Here is an 18,292-nt window from a genome sequence, read left to right on the forward strand (position 1 = left end):
GTATACCCCATATCAAAACAAAAGGCAGTTGAAGAAGAGATTTCTTTAAGATAGTATTAAATTCTGTATTTTTAATTTTGCTTTTTTTTTTTTCCCTCTGAGACAGGGTCTCACTCTGCTCAGGCAGGAGTACAGTGGCACAATATTGGCTCACTGCAACCTCCCCCTCCCAGATTCAAGCGATTCTCCCATCTCAGCCTGCCAAGTAGCTGGGAATACAGGTGTGTGACACCATGCCTGGCTAATTTTTGTATTTGTTGGCAAAGACGGGGTTTTGCCATGTTGGCCAGGCTGGTCTCAAACTCCTGACCTCAAGTGATCTGCCCGCCTCAGCCTCCTAAAGTGCTGGGACTATAGGCGTGGGCCACTGCAACCAGCCTAATTTTGCTTTTTTAATTGACAAATAAAAGTTATACATATTTACTGTGTACAAAATGTTTTAAAATAAGATACATTGTGGAATAGCTCAATCAAGCTAATCAGCATACTCATTACCTCAAATATTTATAATTTTTTGTGATGAGAACACTTAAAATCTACTTAGTGATTTTCAAAATACAATACATTGTTATTTATTATAGTTTTCATGTTATACAATAGATTTAAACTTATTCCTCCTACCTAACTGAAATTTTGTACCCTTTGACCAATATCTCCCCAAGCCCCCAACCCCTAGTCCCTGACAACCATCATTCTACTCACTGTTTCCAAAAGTTCAACATTTTTAAATTTCACATATAAGTGAGATCATGCAGTATTTGTCTTTCTGTGTCTGCCTTATTTTACTTAACATAATGTCTTCCAGGTTCATCCACGTTGCTGCAAATGACAAGATTCTTTCTTTTTTACAGCTGAATAGTATTCCCTTGAATACACTACATTTTCTTGATCCACTCATCTGTTGGCAGACACTTAAGTTGATTCAAGAACTTCACTATTGTATAGTGCTGTCATGAACATGAGAGGGCAAGTATCTCTTCAACACATTGATTTCATTTCTTTTGGAAATATACCCAGGAGAAGTACTGCTGGGTCATACGGCAGCTCTATTTTTTATTTTTTGAGGAACCTCCACACTGTTTTTTATAATGGCCATACTAATTTACATTCCCACCAACAATGTACAAGGGTTCCCTTCTCGCCACATCTTCATCAACCCTTGTTATCTTTTGGGTTTTTGATTACAGCCACTCTAACAGATATGAGGCGATTAGCTCATGGTGGTTTTGATTTGTAAGTCCCTGATGATTAGTGACGTTGAACACATTTTCATATACCTGTTGGCCATCTGTATGTCTTCTTTTGGGAACTATCTATTCCAGTCCTTTGCCTTTTTTTTTTTTTTTTTTTTTTTTTTGATGGAGTTTCACTCTTGTTGTTCAGGCTGGAGTGCAATGGTGCGATCTTGGCTCACCGCAACCTCCACCTCCAGGTTCAAGTGATTCTTCTGCCTCAGCCTCCCAAGTAGCTGGGATTACGGGCTCACACCACCACGCCTGGCTAATTTTGTATTTTTAGCAGAGACAGGGTTTCACCAGGCTGGTCTCGAACTCCTGACCACAGGTGATCTGCCTGCAGCAGCCTCCTAAAGTGCTGGGATTACAGGCATGAGCCACGGTGTCCGGCCGCCCATTTTTTAATCAGGTTAATTGTTTAATTTCAATTGAATTTCTATCAGATCTGGGGAGTGACAGACTGAAAAAAAGGATGGGTCAAGGAACAGGAGATCTCGTTACAGTCAAAGACCAAGTGTGCTAGAAATAAAGGTCTGCCACAGCTTGTTGTGGAACATGGAAAAAAAACTGAAGACTCTCAAATGAAACCACTCTGAGTGATGATAAAGTCTACAGAATATCCATTCATGGATTTCTGAAGAAGTACTGGTGGCCATACGACTGAGAACAACTTTGGACCAGGACAGTAGACATTCCCTGCACATCATCATGCATGAACGACAAACTGAGAATGAAGAAGACTACTAGCTGTGTGCCAAAGCTCTCTCAATACACAAGGGAGAGGAACAGAAGACAATACTGACAGCAACCAAAAGGACCAACAGGCATCAAAGATCCCCTGCCACTGGAAGCCAATGACCTGTTGGGAAAACTGACTAGACAAGAAAATGTTAACAGCATCGCTATCTTCTCCCAAAATTAGTTGGAGTGTAGAAGATGGGCCAAGAGGAAAACCAGTTCTTGGTGAAGAAATGTAAATGGAGGGGGTCTTCTAAGAAGTTGAGAATAAGGAGGAAATTTTTACAATGGAATGGAAGTCTGAGTAAGGCTAAAAGAGCAATGGAAAGAAGACAGAAACACAGTGAATTATGAGATTAAAGTCAGAGATATTAGATGACTAAGGGAATTAAAAATGTAGGACAGAGGCTGATTTAAATTCATTCACTCAACAATTATTTACTGTGGGTTTGCTGTATACCAGGGATTCTTCTAGGAACTGGGACATAGCAGTGAGCAAAATTGTAGCCCTCATGGAGTTTACAGTACACTGCTAGAAAAAGACAATAAATACATATAAAGTGTGTCAGATGACAATTATGCAACTTTAGAGGAACAGGAAGTGCCAGCAGGGGTGGGGACATGTCTCACTAATAAGGTGACATCTGAGGAAAGAGTTGTGGGACAAGAGGGGCCAAGACATGCAGAAATCTAGAGGAAGGGGGGAGGATTTGAGGCAGACAGAACAGTAGTGCCAAGGATCAGAGGCAATAATGGCTCCGGTGTGCTCAAACAATGAGGGGGCAGAAGTGAGAGACAAGGTCAGAGAATAATGGGAGCCCACTATTCGGGTCATGCAAGACTCAGGTACTGTGTCGGTTTTTACCCTGAGCGAGATAGAATTCCATTGTAGGATTCTGAGTGGAGGGTGATAGGATCTGACACAGTGCAAAAGGCTTCCTCTAAGTGCTACACAGAAAATAAACTGGAAAGGGGCCAGGACAGAGGCAATGAGAGCAGACAACAGAGAACTGCAGGAAGCCGAGAGCAGCCACTCGGACCTGCGCAAGGAGGTGCTCAGAAGAGATGGAGTTCTGGGTATGTTTTGAAAGCAGATGTGATAAGATTTGCTAGAATAAATACAAGATTCTTTGCCTGAGAAACTGGAGAGACAGAGTTGCCATTTCAGCACTCGGGAAAGATTACAAGAGGAGTAGTTTTGAGGGAAATTTATGTATAGCTTACACTGTTGAATCTGACATACATATAATTCACTCAGGTCAAGAGGTTGGATGGGCAGTTGGATAAAAATCTGTACATTCAGAAGAAAGGGCCAGGCCATAAATTTTTTAAAACCTTAGAATCATCAGCAGATGATATTTGAAGTCCTGAGACTAGATGAGATTTCCATCCCAGGGAGTAAGGATAGCCAGAGAAGAGAAGTCTGAGAATAGAGATCTAGAGCTCTCAAATCTTTAGAATCAGCTCGACAGAAGGATTCACAAACGCTGACTGAGAAGCAGCAGTCGGCGAGGGAGGAGGCAAACCAAGAGACTAGATGGCTTGAAAGCCACATGAAGCAAGTTTATTTAGGAAAATGGAATTATCAACAGTGTCAAATGCTGCTGACAGGCCAAGAAAGATGAGGACTGAGAATTGACAGCTGGATTTAGCACCATGGAGGTCACTGGCGACCTTGACAAGAGTTGATATTTGATAGAGTAGTGGAGGTAAAACCCTGAAGTAGATTAAGAAAGAAGAATAATTGGAAACAGAAATGCAAGTACACAGAACTTTCCAAGAGTTCGATTATAAAGAGGAGCAAAGAAAATGTGAAGGGAATGTGAAGTCAAGGGTTTTTTTAAAAAAAGAAAAAGCATTACAAACGATTATATGAATAATCCAGTAGAGAGAAAAATTATTGATGCAAGAGAAAAAAGAAATAATTGCTGAAGTTACGTGCTCAAGTTGTAGGAGTGATATAAAATTTATCCATAATAAAAAGGAGGAGAACAAGGAGGAGACAGAATATTTGAGTTCAGTTGCAGGTAGTTACGTGTGGCGAAGGCAGAAAGACATTGACTACTTTTTTGATGGCTTCTATTTCCTCAGTGCAACAGAAACAAGTTCATCAAATCAGATACATACGGAGAGTGAGGAGAGAAGGAGTATGTAAATCACATGGGAGAATAAATGGAGCAAATATAACAGAAATGAGAGGCAAGGTAAGATTAAATGGCCTTTAAAGTTCCAGGCAAGTCCAAGCTAAAACCCGCAGCAGTGCTGGCAGTCCGGTGATGCCGTAAAACATGAGAGCCAGATTCCTAGATGCTGAGGCAGATGCAGGTAGAGTCCCCAAGAAATATTAGAAGCTTGATGATTCTAACAGATATCCTAGCCTCTCTCCTCCCCTTTCCAGCCAAGCGCTTCAAAATAATAGCCTGTACTTGCAGACTTCTACCTTTAAACCACTCACTTCCTCTTCCAGTCACTCATCAAACTTCACACTCATCGACCAACTCAAAGTGGTCAGCAAACCTAACAGGAAAATTACACTTCATGATTTTTGCTGAGCTCTATGCAGCAACTTCTGTCAGCAGTCTTCCTCCCTCTCTGTTGTTCTCCCAAGCTCCCTCACAAGCTTCCCTTTTCCTGCCAGCCTTTAAACAATCTTCTCTATAATTTCTGGGCTGAGCACTCGTCTATTCTTATTCCACAAGCTCTTCACAGGTAACATCAACTACTCCCACGGTTTCAACATCAATCCCAAGGAAGCCCCTGACCACAGTGTGAGAAGCACTGGTTTAGGGTATTAGCAAGAGTGAGTGAAATGACTGGCCATGATACCAAAGTAGATTAGGAGAAAAATGAAACTAAGGGTAGGCTGACAGACAGGAGAAGCAAAGACCTCAATAAGCTAATGTTCATGGCAGAGAAGTAGCTGCAACAAAAGTACTTGACCAAGGAAGCTGGAAGAATAGAAGGTTTTGATCAAAGGATGTTTCTGAATTTTTAAAAAATTATGTTTAAAGGTGAAACACAATCGTTTCATAAAATCCAGGGAAGGACGGGTGCAGTGGCTCAGGTCTGTAATCCCAGCACTTTGGGAGGCCAAGGCAGTTGGATTACTTGAGGTTAGGAGTTCAACACCAGCCTGGCCAACATGGCAAAACCTGGAAACACAAAAATTAGCCAGGTGTGGTGGTGGACGCCTGTAATCCCAGCTACTCAGGAGGCTGAGGCACGAGAACAGCTTGAACCTGGGAGGTGGAGGTTGCCGTGAGCCAAGATGGGGCCACTGCACTCCAGCCTGGGCGACAGAGCAAGACGCTGTCTCAAAAAGAAAAAAAAAAAAGAAGAAGAAAGAAAAGATCCAGGGTGTTAGTGCAGAAGTAGAAGATAAGAAAGCATGAAAATGGAGAAAAGGAAATCAAGTAACCAAAATGCATAGGATAAGACTAATGGAAAATAATTCATTTAAGAGTAGAAGTAAGGCTAATAATTTAAAAACAGATGTAAGTATTATTATTGAAATAAAAGTTACACACTGGGGCCAGGCATGGTGGCTCACACCAGTAATCCCAGTACTTTGGGAGGCCAAGGTAGGCGGATCACCTGAGGTCAAAAGTTCAAGACCAGCCTGGCCAACATGGAGAAACCCCATCTCTACAAAAAATACAAAACTTAGCCAGGATGGTGGTACACACCTGTAATCTCAGCTACTCAGAAGGCTGAGGCAGGAGAATTGCTTGAACCCGGGAGATGCAGGTTGCAGCGAGTCAAGGGCGCGCCGCTGCACTCCAGCCTGGGTGACAGAGTAAGACTCCGCCTCACAAAAAAAAAAAAAGAAAAAAAAAAGCTACACACTATGAAAATACGAATACAACTACAACAGACCAAAGCAAACATCACAGAACTGATTAGACTGTGTTTCTAGTTTCAAAAGTAGGACGAGGAGTAGGTTCTCCTCGGAAGTTGTCTCTTCCAGAGACAGAGTCAGAGGGATGAGTGAAATAAAAGAAAGCTGTAATGATGCCTATTCTCCCTACGCCCAGGACGAAAGGAAATTCCTAATCAAAAAAAAAAAGGAGAAAAACACTCCAGCTTCTCACCACTAAAAGTGAAGCACACCTGATTGGAAAAAAAAAAAAAGGATGGGCTCTGTGCTGGCATCCTATGGTACTGTGAAACTGTGAACGAAATGAGCTTTGCTCCTGGTCAGGGAAGGAACAGCCATCATGCCCTGTTTCAGAGCTCACAGCAAAACACCCACTGGGGTGCATGTCCTACTGCCCTAGCTAGCCCAGAAAGAAGGCAGTTCAGCCCTGGAAGCGGGAGGCGGCATGGCTTTAGTCCTGATGCTGATCAAGAATGGCTACGCACTTGAAAAGTGACCCGGTCATAAGTAACTGAATAGTTCCTTTAATATACATTGTTAAAAACTAATATTCTTAAATTCGTCTGAAGTAAGACAAAGTAGGGCACTTACGGAAGAGTGGTGTAAACCACAATGGGAAAAGAACTGTCATGAATCTTCACGTACCAAAAAGCACAGCACCAAAATATCTTCAGGAAAAAAAAAAAACAGAAACAGTGGCTCACGCGTATAATCCCAGCTACTCAAGAGGCTGAAGCAGGAGATCACTTGAGACCAAAAGTGACCACTTAATGACACCCGGGGCAACCCAGAGAGACCCCGTCTCTGCAAAAATAATTTACAATTTTTAAAAAATGAGCCGGCATGAACCTGTAGTTCCAGCTACTCAGGAGGCTTAGGCAGGAGGATATCCCTCAAGCTCAGGAGTTCAAGGCTGCAGTGCACAGCTATTGCTCATGCCATTGCACTCCAGCCTGGATGACAGAGAGAGACCCCGTCTTTTAAAAAAAAAAAACAAAGATGCCAAATATGCAAAGATTTAAAAACCTCTATTTTAGTTAGGAGACTTAAATTTACCACGAAAGAAAAAGTAAACTAAAACCAAATAAATGACGAAAAATGTCAATTTTTTTAAGTAACAAGATGTTAGAAGGGAACTTCTTCAACTTAATAAATACCTACAAAAAAGCCTACAGCTAACATACTTATTGGTAAGACATTTGAAGCTTTCCCACTAAGATCAGGAACAAAGCAAGGATTTTCCTTCTCACCACTTTTTTTCAACACTGTACTGGGAGTCCTAGATAATGAAAAAATACAAGAAAAAGAAAAAAAGTATACAGATTTTGAAGGAAGGACAGGATCGCCTGTGTAGAAAATCTGAATGAATTAACAAAAAAACTCCTAGAATTAATAAGCAACTATAGCAAAGTTGCGGGATACAAGGTTAATATACTAAAGTCAAAGTCAATCACTTTCCTATACACTAGCAATGACCAAGTGGAATTTGAAATTAAAAATACAACAGCAGGCCAGGGTAGTGGTTCACACCTATAATCCTAGCACTTTGTGAGGTCAAGGCAGGAGGACTGCTTGAGGCCAGGAATTTGAGACTAGCCTGGGCAACATAGTGAGACCCCATCTCTACAAAAAATAAATTTTTTAACAAATTAGGCAGGCCGGACATGTGCCTGTAATCCCAGCACTTTGGGAGGCCGAGGCAGGTGGATCGCAAGGTCAGGAGATTGAGACCATCCTGGCCAACATGGTGAAACCCCGTCTCTACTAAAAATACAAAAATTAGCTGGGCATGGTGGCACATGACTGTAATCCCAGCTACTACAGAGGCTGAGGCAGGAGAATCACTTAAAGGAGGGAGTCGGAGGTTGCAGTGAGCCGAGATCACATCACTGCACTCCCGCCTGGTGACAGAGCGAGACTCCGTCTCAATCAACAACAAAAAAAGTAGTCAGGCATGGTGGCATACACCTGTGGTCCCAGATTCTCAGGATCACTTGAGCCCAGGTCAAAGCTGCAGTGAGCCATAATCATGCCACTACACTCCAGCCTGGGCAACACAGTGAGACCCTGTCTCATTAATTAAATAAATTAATGTAAATAAATACATAAATGTAAAACACCATTTACATTAGCATTCCACCAAAGCAAAATACTTAACTATAGATCTATCAAAATATGTACAGAATCTGTATGAGAAACCTACAAAACTCTGAAAGAAATCAAATAACTTAATTAGTGGAGAGATATTGCACATTTATGGACAGAAAGACTCAATATTGTCAAGATGTCAGTTCTTCCCAACTTGATCTATACATTCAGTGTGATTACAATTACAATCTCAGCAAGTTATTTTGTAGATATCAACAAACTGATTCTAAATTTTACATGGAGAAGCAAGACCCAGAACAGTCAACACGATATTGAAGGAAAAAAACAAAGTCATCTATTACATAGTAGGGTGGCTATAGCTAATAACAATGTATTGTATATTTCAAGACAGCTAGAAAAGAATGTCTTAAAAGTTATCACCACAAAGAAATAATAAAAGTTTGAGGTAACAGACATGCTAACTACCCCCTTTTGATCATTATACAATGTACACATACATGCACTGAAACATCACACTATACCCCATAAACATACAATTATACATATAAACAAAATCAATTTTAAAAAGAAGAAAGAGGACTGATATTACCCAGTTTCAAAACATTATAAGGCTATAATAATCGAGACAGCATGATATTGATGGAAAAACATAGACAAATATAGATCAACAGAACAGACAGCCCAGAAATAGACCCACATAAATACGGTCAACTGATCTTTGACAAAAGGAGCAAAGGCTATATAATGAAGAAAGGACCATCTTTTCAACAAATGCTGCTGAAACAACTGGACATCCACATGCATGAAAATGAATCTAGACATAGACCTTACACACTCCACAACAATTAACTCAAAATGGATGATGATTACAAACCTAAATGCAAAACACAAAACTGTAAGACTCCTAGAAGATAACAAAGGAGAAAATCTAGATGGCCTTGGGTTTGGGGATTGCTTTTTAGATACAGCACCAAAGGCATGATCCATGAAAGAAAGAATTGATAAGCTGGACTTTATTAAAACTTAAAACTTGTGCTCTGCAACAGATACTGTCAAGGGAATGAAAAGAGAATCACAGGCTGGGAGAAAATATTTGCAAAAGACTCCTCTGATAAAGGACTACTATGCAAAATATATAAAGAACTCTGAAAGTTCAACCACAAGGAAACAGTCCTGTTGAAAAATGGCCAAAGACCTTATGAATGAAGATACGCAGATGGCAAATCAGCACACAAAAAGATACTCCACATCAACACAACGTAAAACAACGAGACACCTGTGATGACACACCTATTAGAATGACTAAAATCCAGAATGCTAACACCACCAAATGCTGGTGAGGATGTGGAGCAACAAGAACTCTCATTAATTGCTGGTGGGAATGCAAAATGGCACAGCCACTTTGGAAGATAACTTGGCAGTTTCTTACAAAACTAAAAATACCGTATGATTCAGCAATCCCATTAGATTTGGTATTTACCCAAAAAAGTTGAAAACTATCCACACAAGAACTTGCACAGGAATGTTTATAGCAGCTCTTTTCACAACTGCCAAAACTTGGAAGGAATCAAGATATCCTTCAATAGGTGAATAACTAAAATGTAGAAGATCATTCAACACTTAAAAAAAACGCAGAAGAGTGAAACGAGACCCCTTCCTTACACTATCTACAAAATCAATTCAAGATGGAGTAAAGACTTAAATGTAAAACCTAAAACTATAGAAATCTGGAAGAAAACCTAGGAAATACCATTCTGGACACAGGCCCTGACAAAGACTTCATGACAAATACACTAAAAGCAACTGCAACAAAAACAAAAATTGACAAATGGGAACCTAATTAAACTAAACAGCTTCTATACAACTAAAGAAACTATCAACAGTAAATGACAACCTACAGAATAAGAGAAAATATTTGCAAACTATGCATCTGACAAAGGTCTAACAAAAGCAATCCCACTAAAAAGTGGGCACAGGACAGGAACAGACTTTTCAAAAGAAGACACACATGCAGCCAACAAGCATATGAAAAATGCTCAGCATTATTAATCATTAGAGAAATGCAAATCAAAATCACAATGAGATATCATCTCACACCAGTCAGAGTGGCTATTATAAGAAAGTCAAAAAATAACAGATGCTAGTGAGGCTGCAGAGAAAAGGGAATGCTTATAAACTGGCTAGTGGAAATGTCAATTAGTTCAGTCACGGTGGAAAGCAGTGTGGCAATTTCTCAAACCATTTAAAAGAGAAATACTGGCTGGGCATGGTGACTCATGCCTGTAATCCCAGCATTTTGGGAAGCCAAGGTGGGTGGATCACTTGAGGTAACGAGTTCTAGAACAACCTGGGATTATGGTGAAACCCCATCTCTACTAAAAATACAAAAATTAGCTGGCCGTGGTGGCGGGAGCCTGTGGTCCCAGCTACCAGGGAAGCTGAAGTACAAGAATCACTTGAACCTGGGAGGCGGAGGTTGCAGTGAGCCAAGATCATACCATGGGACTGCAGCTGGGTCACAAAGCAAGACTCCACCTCAAAAAAAAAAAAAAGGAAAGGAAAAGCAAAGCAAAGCAAACAAAACAAAAACAGAACTACCATTTGACTCAGCAATCCAATTACTGGCTACAGACCCAAAGGAATACAAACCATTCTACCATAAAAGACACATACACGCATTATACTCTTCAGAGCACTATTCACAATAGCAAAGACATGGAATCAACCTAAATGACCATCAACAGTAGAATGGATAAAGAAAATGTGGTACGTATATATCATGGAATACTATGCAGCCATAAAAAAGAATGGAGCATGTCCTTTGCAGCGACATGGACGGTGTTGGAGCTGGAGACCATTATCCTAAGTGAACTAACGCAGGAACAGGAAACCAAATAACACATGTTCTCATTTATAAGAGGGGGCTAAATACTGAGAACACATGGACATAGGGAACAAGAAACACCAGGGTCTACTTGAGGATGGGAGGGAGAGGATGGAAAAACTACCAATTGGGTACTATGCTTACTATCTGGGTGACAAATTAATCTGTACACCAAACCCCTGTGAAACATAATAACAAACCTGTACATGTGCCCCCGAACCTAAATAAAAGTTAAAAATTAAAAGAGCTGTCAAAGCAATGAAAAGTCGTGGAGGAAACTTAAATGCATGCTGCTAAGTGAAAGAAGTCAATTTGAAATGGCAACATTTGTATGATTCCAACTATATTCTAGAAAAGGCAAAACAAAACTGTGGAGACACTGAAAGGATCAGTTGTTGCCAAGGGTTGAGGGGAGGAAGGAATGAACCAGCAGAGCTTACAGGACTTTTAAAAATAGTGAAACTATTCTGTACGATACTGTAAGGTTAGATATATGTCCTTATAAAATTCTCCAAACCCATGGAACATACAACACCAAGAGTGAACACTAATGTAAACTATGGAATCTAAGTCATAATGATGTTCAAGACAGGGTCGTCAACTATAGCAAATTTTCCACTCTGGTGGGGGATGCTGATAATGGCCAAGGCTATGCATGTGTGGAGCCAGCGGATATATGGAAAAATCTCACTACCTTTCACCCAATTTTGCTGTGAACCTAAAATCGCTCTAAAAAATAAAGCCTACTTTTAAAAAGTAATAAGATTGCATTAGTGCTATGGTTTGTGTGTTTCCCAAAGTTCATGTATTTGAAACTTAATTCCCAATGCAACAGTGTTGAGATGGGGCCTCAAGAAGTGATTAGGTCATGAGGATTCTATCCTCATAAACTGACTAATGTTATCACAGGAGTGGGTTAGTTATGGTGAGCGCAGGTTTGTTACAAAAGCAAGTCTGGCCCCCTCTTGCTCTCTCACTCTCACCGTCTCTTGCCCTTCTGCCTTCCACCATCGGATATAACACAAAGGCCCTTGCCAGATGCCAGCCCCTTGATCTTGGGCTTCCCAGCCTCCAGAATCATACACCAAATAAATTTCTGTTCATTATATATTATCCAGCCTGTGGTATTCTGTTATAGTAGCATAAAACAGACTAAGACAGCTAGTAACAAGTGTGTTTATTAAATTCAATGTCCTATACTCCTCCCACCCTGCTTAGACTCTCATAACCACCAATCTACTTTCTGTTTCTATGGATTTGCCTATTCTGGGTATGTCATATAAATGAAATCATACAGTATGTGCCTTATTGTGTCTGACTTCTTTCACTTAGCATCATGTTTTCAAGGTTCATCCATGTTGTAGCATGTAACAATACTTCATTCCTCCAGACGTTTTATGAGAAAAACCTCTATTTGATTAAAAACACATTGGGTATGTTTTTGCTTGCCGCTGAAAGCATTCCTTTCAAATACATTTGTATACCCACACAAGGATGTATACATAAAGATGTTCATTTTTCCATAGTTTGTAACTGCAACAAATCACCCTTTGAAATGGTTTGGATGTGTGTCCCCTCAAAATTTCATGTTGAAACGTGATGCCCACTGTTGGAGGTGAGTCCTGGTGGAAGTGTTTGGGTCACGGGGGCAGATCTCTCATGAATGGCTTGGTGCCCTCCCGTTGGTGATGAGTAAGTTCTCTATTAGTTCACACAGGATCTGGTTAAGGACTTTGGCACCTCATTTCTCTCTCTTGCTCCCTTCCCTCTTGCTCCCTCTCGCCATGACACCCCCCTTTCACCTTCTGTCATGATTGGAAGCTTTCTGAGGTCCTCGCCAGAAGCAGATGCTGACAATACGCTTCTCAAAGAGCCTGCAGAACTGTGTGCCAAAATAACTATCTTTTCCTTATAAATTACTCAGTCTCAGGCATTCCTTTACAGCAACGCAAAATGGACTAACACACCCTTCAAAAGAGAGAAGTAAACAAAATTACCAATGCCCTATCTTCAGAACAATTAATTTGAATACAATACACATGCTGATACTACTCTTCTCATAGTTGCTAAAGTGTCATAATAAATTGCCCTGTGTCTTTCAACTTGTGCTTCAATAAAGGCAAAGCAACTTCCTCACAGAAAACACTAAGACCCTTAGCAAAAGGTAAATATTCAATTTTTCAAGATTATCACAGCAAATTTCAAGTTCATTAATGTCATCAATAATATTACACTTTAATACAACATGCTGTGAAATATTTTAGACCCAGAAACAAGAATGGACAACTATACACCAGATTACTCTTCCTACTGGTTTCCTAAGGAAATGGTAAAGTTGGGGGGCTGGGGAGTGAGGAGAGAGAGGGTAGAAAGAAGTCATGATTGTAAGCCAAAAACAGAGAGAAAAAACTAAAGATACTTGCACATAAAAACAGCAAACATATAATGCGACTAATGTAAAATTATTTAAGTCGTATAGCTATAAACAGAGGTCTGAAACAATGCACTTATCTCAGAATGGTGGAATTTCAGATTATTTTTACCTTTTTACCTTCCTTCCTTATACGCATGAATAAATTAAAGTTTTAACAATAAGGACTTTTATTTACACAGGAAAAAAGCACTACTTTCAAAACGAATACAATAAAATTTATTCTAATAACCTTTCAGGAAAGCAATATGACAGCACATTTATGCACTGTGATTCAATACTGTTACTCCTGGGAATTTATATTACAATAAAGAACCATCCCTCTCCACTTTTAGATAATGAGGTTACCATTACTACTACTCACAACAAGAATAACAATAATAGCTGCCACCTGAGAATTTAAGCACACACCTCTAGGAACAAAGTAATATAACAAATAATAAAGATTGCGGTCCATGTCTCAAAAGGGTAACCAAGAGAATAACAAATAATAATAATATAACAATAAACACCAGAGGAGAATGGGAGAAACGAAGTAGTGTGAATACTCACTACCATAGTGTAAATCCTATCAGAAAGCTAGTAGTTAAGTCCTCAGTGTCTGTACTGGGAAGTCAATATACGTGTTCAATGTTGGTAAGCCAAAAAATATTACCGAGCATTATAAAAACGACTTAGCAAAACTAAAAGAAAAATAAGAGATTGCTTATGGAAAATACTTGGATAGGAGCCTTATTCTTCTTAAGGTTTCCTATACTATCTGATGGATAGTATAGTATATTTCTATACAATCTGATGCATGCATTAGATTTAGAAAAGTATAGGTTTCTATATCCCTGACACAGTAACTTTTTTTTTTTTTTTTTTGAGACAGAGTCTCGCTCTGTCGCCCAGGCTGGAGTGCAGTGGTGAGATCTCTGCTCACTGCAAGCTCCGCCTCCCGGGTTCACACCATTCTCCGGCCTCAGACTCCTGAGTAGCTGGGACTACAGGGGCATGCCGCCACACCCAGCTAATTTTTTGTATTTTTACTAGAAACAGGATTTCACCGTGTTAGCCAGGATGGTCTCGATCTCCTGACCTCATGATCCACCCGCCTCGGCCTCCCAAAGTACTGGGATTACAGGCGTGAGCCCAGCCCCTGACACACTAATTTTCAAGTTATCCTTTAGAGATTTATCTATGATTCCTTCACTTGGAATTTTACATTATTTGGAAAAGTAACACCAAATAAAATCTTTACATTTTTGCCTTTTGGTAAACATGGTTGAGACCTATGGTTCTCAACTGACAATGTCCCCCCAGGAGACATACTGCAATGTCTGGGGACAGTTTAGTTGTCACAACTAGGTGAATCGTGCTACTAGCATCTGGGGTCAGAGAACAGAGATGCTGTTAAAATCCCATGATGCACAGAATAGCCCCCAACAGTAAAGAACAACCTGTCTAGAATGTCAACAGTGCCAAGGTTGAGAAATTCTGTTTTAGATTAACTGCCAAAAAAGTACAGAAGATAAGCACAGAAGTAATTACATATACAACATAACTTGTCTATTACAAATAATGCTTATTTTTTATTGTAAGTTGCCACAGTAGAAAATGTTAATACTAATTTCATTAATATATTGTAATAAGCACATTGCTTTCTCTTTAAAAAAAAATGGGGCACATAAAGAGATATATTACCCAGATTAAGGGACAGATCATTCCAAACTACTTAATGTTAAAAGAAAAAAAAAAGCACCATCCCTTATGATCTCACACTCTGTGCTTTAAAAAGAAAAACGTTTACACTAATTTTTGTCATGCCATCCAAAACTGTATTTAAAATTAAAAATAAAATAGAACCACTTCCTAAAAGTCCTAGAATAACTCCTCTGGATTAAATCTACGCAGAAACTGGATATCAAATGAAGATTCTCAAGCAGCTGCCAAATGACGAACCCAAAGGAAGTCACCACATAGAATAAAGCTTTTGTTGGTTTTTGTTTTTTGAGGCCAAGTCTCGTCCTGTCACCGAGACTGGAGTGCGGTGGCACGATCTCAGCTCACTGCAACCTCCACTTTCTGGGTTCAGGGAATTCTCCCGCCTCAGCCTCCCAAGTAGCTGGGATGACAGGCACCTGCCACCACATTCGGCTAATTTTTGTATTTTTAGTAGAGACGGGGCTTCACCATGTTGGCCAGGCTGTTCCCGAACTCCCAATCTCAAGTGATCCACCCACCTCAGCCTCCTAAAGTGCTGGGATTACAGGCATGTGCCACCGTGCCTGGCCCACACAGAATAAAATTTAAAACAAACAAACAACCTATATACATCACATACCATACACTAAAAGCAATCCTCAAGTCAATCAAAGACATAAAGGCAAAAGACAAACCCATAAAAGATAACACAGAGGCTTCTGGCTTCCAGTCCAACACGAAAGGAGCTTGGAAGTCATCTCTCCCATCCGCATAACAAGAAAAAAACTGAACAAACTGAAAGTCAACAACTCTTCTTAAGTCCATGAAAGAAGTTAAATTACAGGGCAAACAACTGCTCTAAAAAGTGGACAGACAAAAGCCCTTGTACAGAAGCCTGCTGCTAGAGCCAGTGCTGGTAAAACACTTCAACTGTAATTGATGAATTACTAGAGGATCAGTGCGGACTAACTAGAGAGATAAAAACTCCAGAAGTCTAGTCTCAGGGGGCACTCCTACACTTTTTTAAAGTTTTTCCTTCAGGAGTCCTACCAGGTTCTCAGAGTAAAGATTAGGGAAACTGTTAATAAAAAAATAAAAATTAAAAAATTTTTAAAATAAAATCCCTTCAAGCTTCCGGCAGGAAAAGGAAAAAAGTAACCATTCTGAAATATGCTCAGAGCATGCTGTTCACCTCAAGAAAGGCCTGTCTGCAAGAGAAACTATTTTTACCCAGAGCCTAACCTATTTGAATTGTATCAGAGTCTAATCAACCTGGAAGAAGAGAGATACCTAGCTTCAGCCCCCTCTAGCCTTCTTCACCTAAGGAAGGAGGACCTGTGAAGGTCACAGACCAGGAGTATAGGCTCAATGAAAGACTCTGACCTAATCACAAGACTACACAGAACGTTCGCCTCCCCGCACCTCTTAACATCATACCAATCAGGCTCAAGAACAATAACAGGAGATTACAGCTAAAAGAACTGCAAGGCTCAAATTCTATTTCAGAAGTAGTCTCCAGGGGAAACCAAAGACAACAGAAGAGATAAAAACAAGAACACTAGGGGAAATCATACCCTCTGAAACCTGTAGCTACTTCAAACAGTAAGCAGCCTAACTCACACACAAACACCAAACCTAACACTAAAGGCCAAATTACCTCAATCCCTTTTACCTACATCGTATCCGGCTTCCCACAAAAGATTACAAAGCATGCTCAAAAGCAAAAATCACAATCTAAAGAGACAAAGAAAGCATCAGAACCAGACTCACATATGACAGAGATTTGAGGATTATAAGAGTCTGAATTTAAACTAATTATTAATATGCAAAGGTGGAAAAGTAGACAAAATTCAAAAATACATGTGTAATGTCAGCAAAGACATGGAAGTGTTAAGAAGAAATTTTGTTTTAATGGGAGAAATCAAACATACTGTAATAGAAATGAAGAATGCTTTGATGAGCTCATCAATAGACTAGACACCTGTGAAGGTCACAGACCGGGGTATAGGCTCAATAAAAGACTGAGACCTAATCACAAGACTGCAGAATGTTCCCCTCTCCCCACCTCTTAACACCATACCAATTAGTCAACTAGAAGATACGTCAATAGAAACTTCCCAAGCTGAAAAGCAAACAGAAAAAAAACAATTCTGAAAAGAAACAGAACAGCCAAGAAGTACAGAACAATTACAAAAGGCATAACATACATAACAGGAATACCAGAAAAAGACAGAAAGCAACAGATAAAATATTTCAAGTGATAATGGCTGATAATTTGCCAAAATTAATACAAACACCAAACAACAGATCCAGAAAGCTCACAGACCAACAAACAACATAAACACACACACACAAAAAAGCTATATCTAGGCATATCATATGCTGCAAGCTGCAGAAAATCAAAGATAAAGAGAATATCTTGAAAGAAGCTACAGGAATAAAAATGCCTTACAAATAGAGGATCAAAGATTAGAATTGCATCAGACTTCTCTTCAGAAACCATGCAAGCAAAAAGAAAGGAGTAAAATATTTCAAATGTTAAAAGGAAAAAAAGAAAAGTGAAAATACCAACCCAAAGTTCTGTATCCACCAAAATTATCCTCTGAAAATAAAGGACAGCACTTTGGGAGGCCGAGGTGGGCGGGTCACGAGGTCAGATAGAGACTATCCTGGCTAACAAGGTGAAACCCTGTCTCTCCTAAAAATACAAAAAATTAGCCGGGTGCAGTGGCGGGCGCCTGTAGTTCCAGCAACTTGGGAGGAGAATGGTGTGAACCCAGGAGGCAGAGCTTGCAGTGAGCCAAGATCGCGCCACTATACTCCAGCCTGGGCGACACAGCAAGACTCCATCTCAATAAATAAATAGATAGATAAATAGAGTTTGTCAGGCAAATAAAAACCGAAGGAATTTGTTGCCAATAGACTTACTTAGTAAGAATTTTTTTTCTTTTTTTGTTTTTACTGGAGGTGCAAGTGGCTTAGCAAGAAATTTTAAAAGATCTTCATAAAGCAACATGACCACAGGACAGAAATTCAAATCTATGTAAAGAAAGATCATTAGGCCAGTGTAGGGCGCAGTGGCTCAGCTCACGGCTATAATCCCAGCACTGTGGGAGGCCAAGGTAGGTGGGGCCCAGCAGATTGAAACCACCCTGGCCAACATCGAGAAGCCCCATCTCTACTAAAAATACAAAAATTGGTTGGGCATGGTGGCACGTGCCTGTAATCCCAGCTACTCAGGAGGCTTGAGGCACAAAAATCGCCTGAACCTGAGAGGCAGAGGTTGCGCCACTGCACTCCAGCCAGGGCGACAAGAGTGAGACTCTATCTCA

At 40.1% G+C, this 18,292-nt stretch overlaps 1 protein-coding gene across 15 annotated transcripts in view; it reads right to left on the reverse strand.

Moving 5' to 3' along the window:
- Nucleotides 1-18,292, reverse strand: part of LMBR1 (limb development membrane protein 1) — a 211,748-nt gene that overhangs the window by 166,289 nt on the left and 27,167 nt on the right. The gene's annotated exons all lie outside the window — the stretch shown is intronic.

This window comes from Macaca mulatta, chromosome 3 (genome assembly GCF_049350105.2).
Source record: "Macaca mulatta isolate MMU2019108-1 chromosome 3, T2T-MMU8v2.0, whole genome shotgun sequence".
Classification (NCBI taxonomy): domain Eukaryota; kingdom Metazoa; phylum Chordata; class Mammalia; order Primates; family Cercopithecidae; genus Macaca; species Macaca mulatta.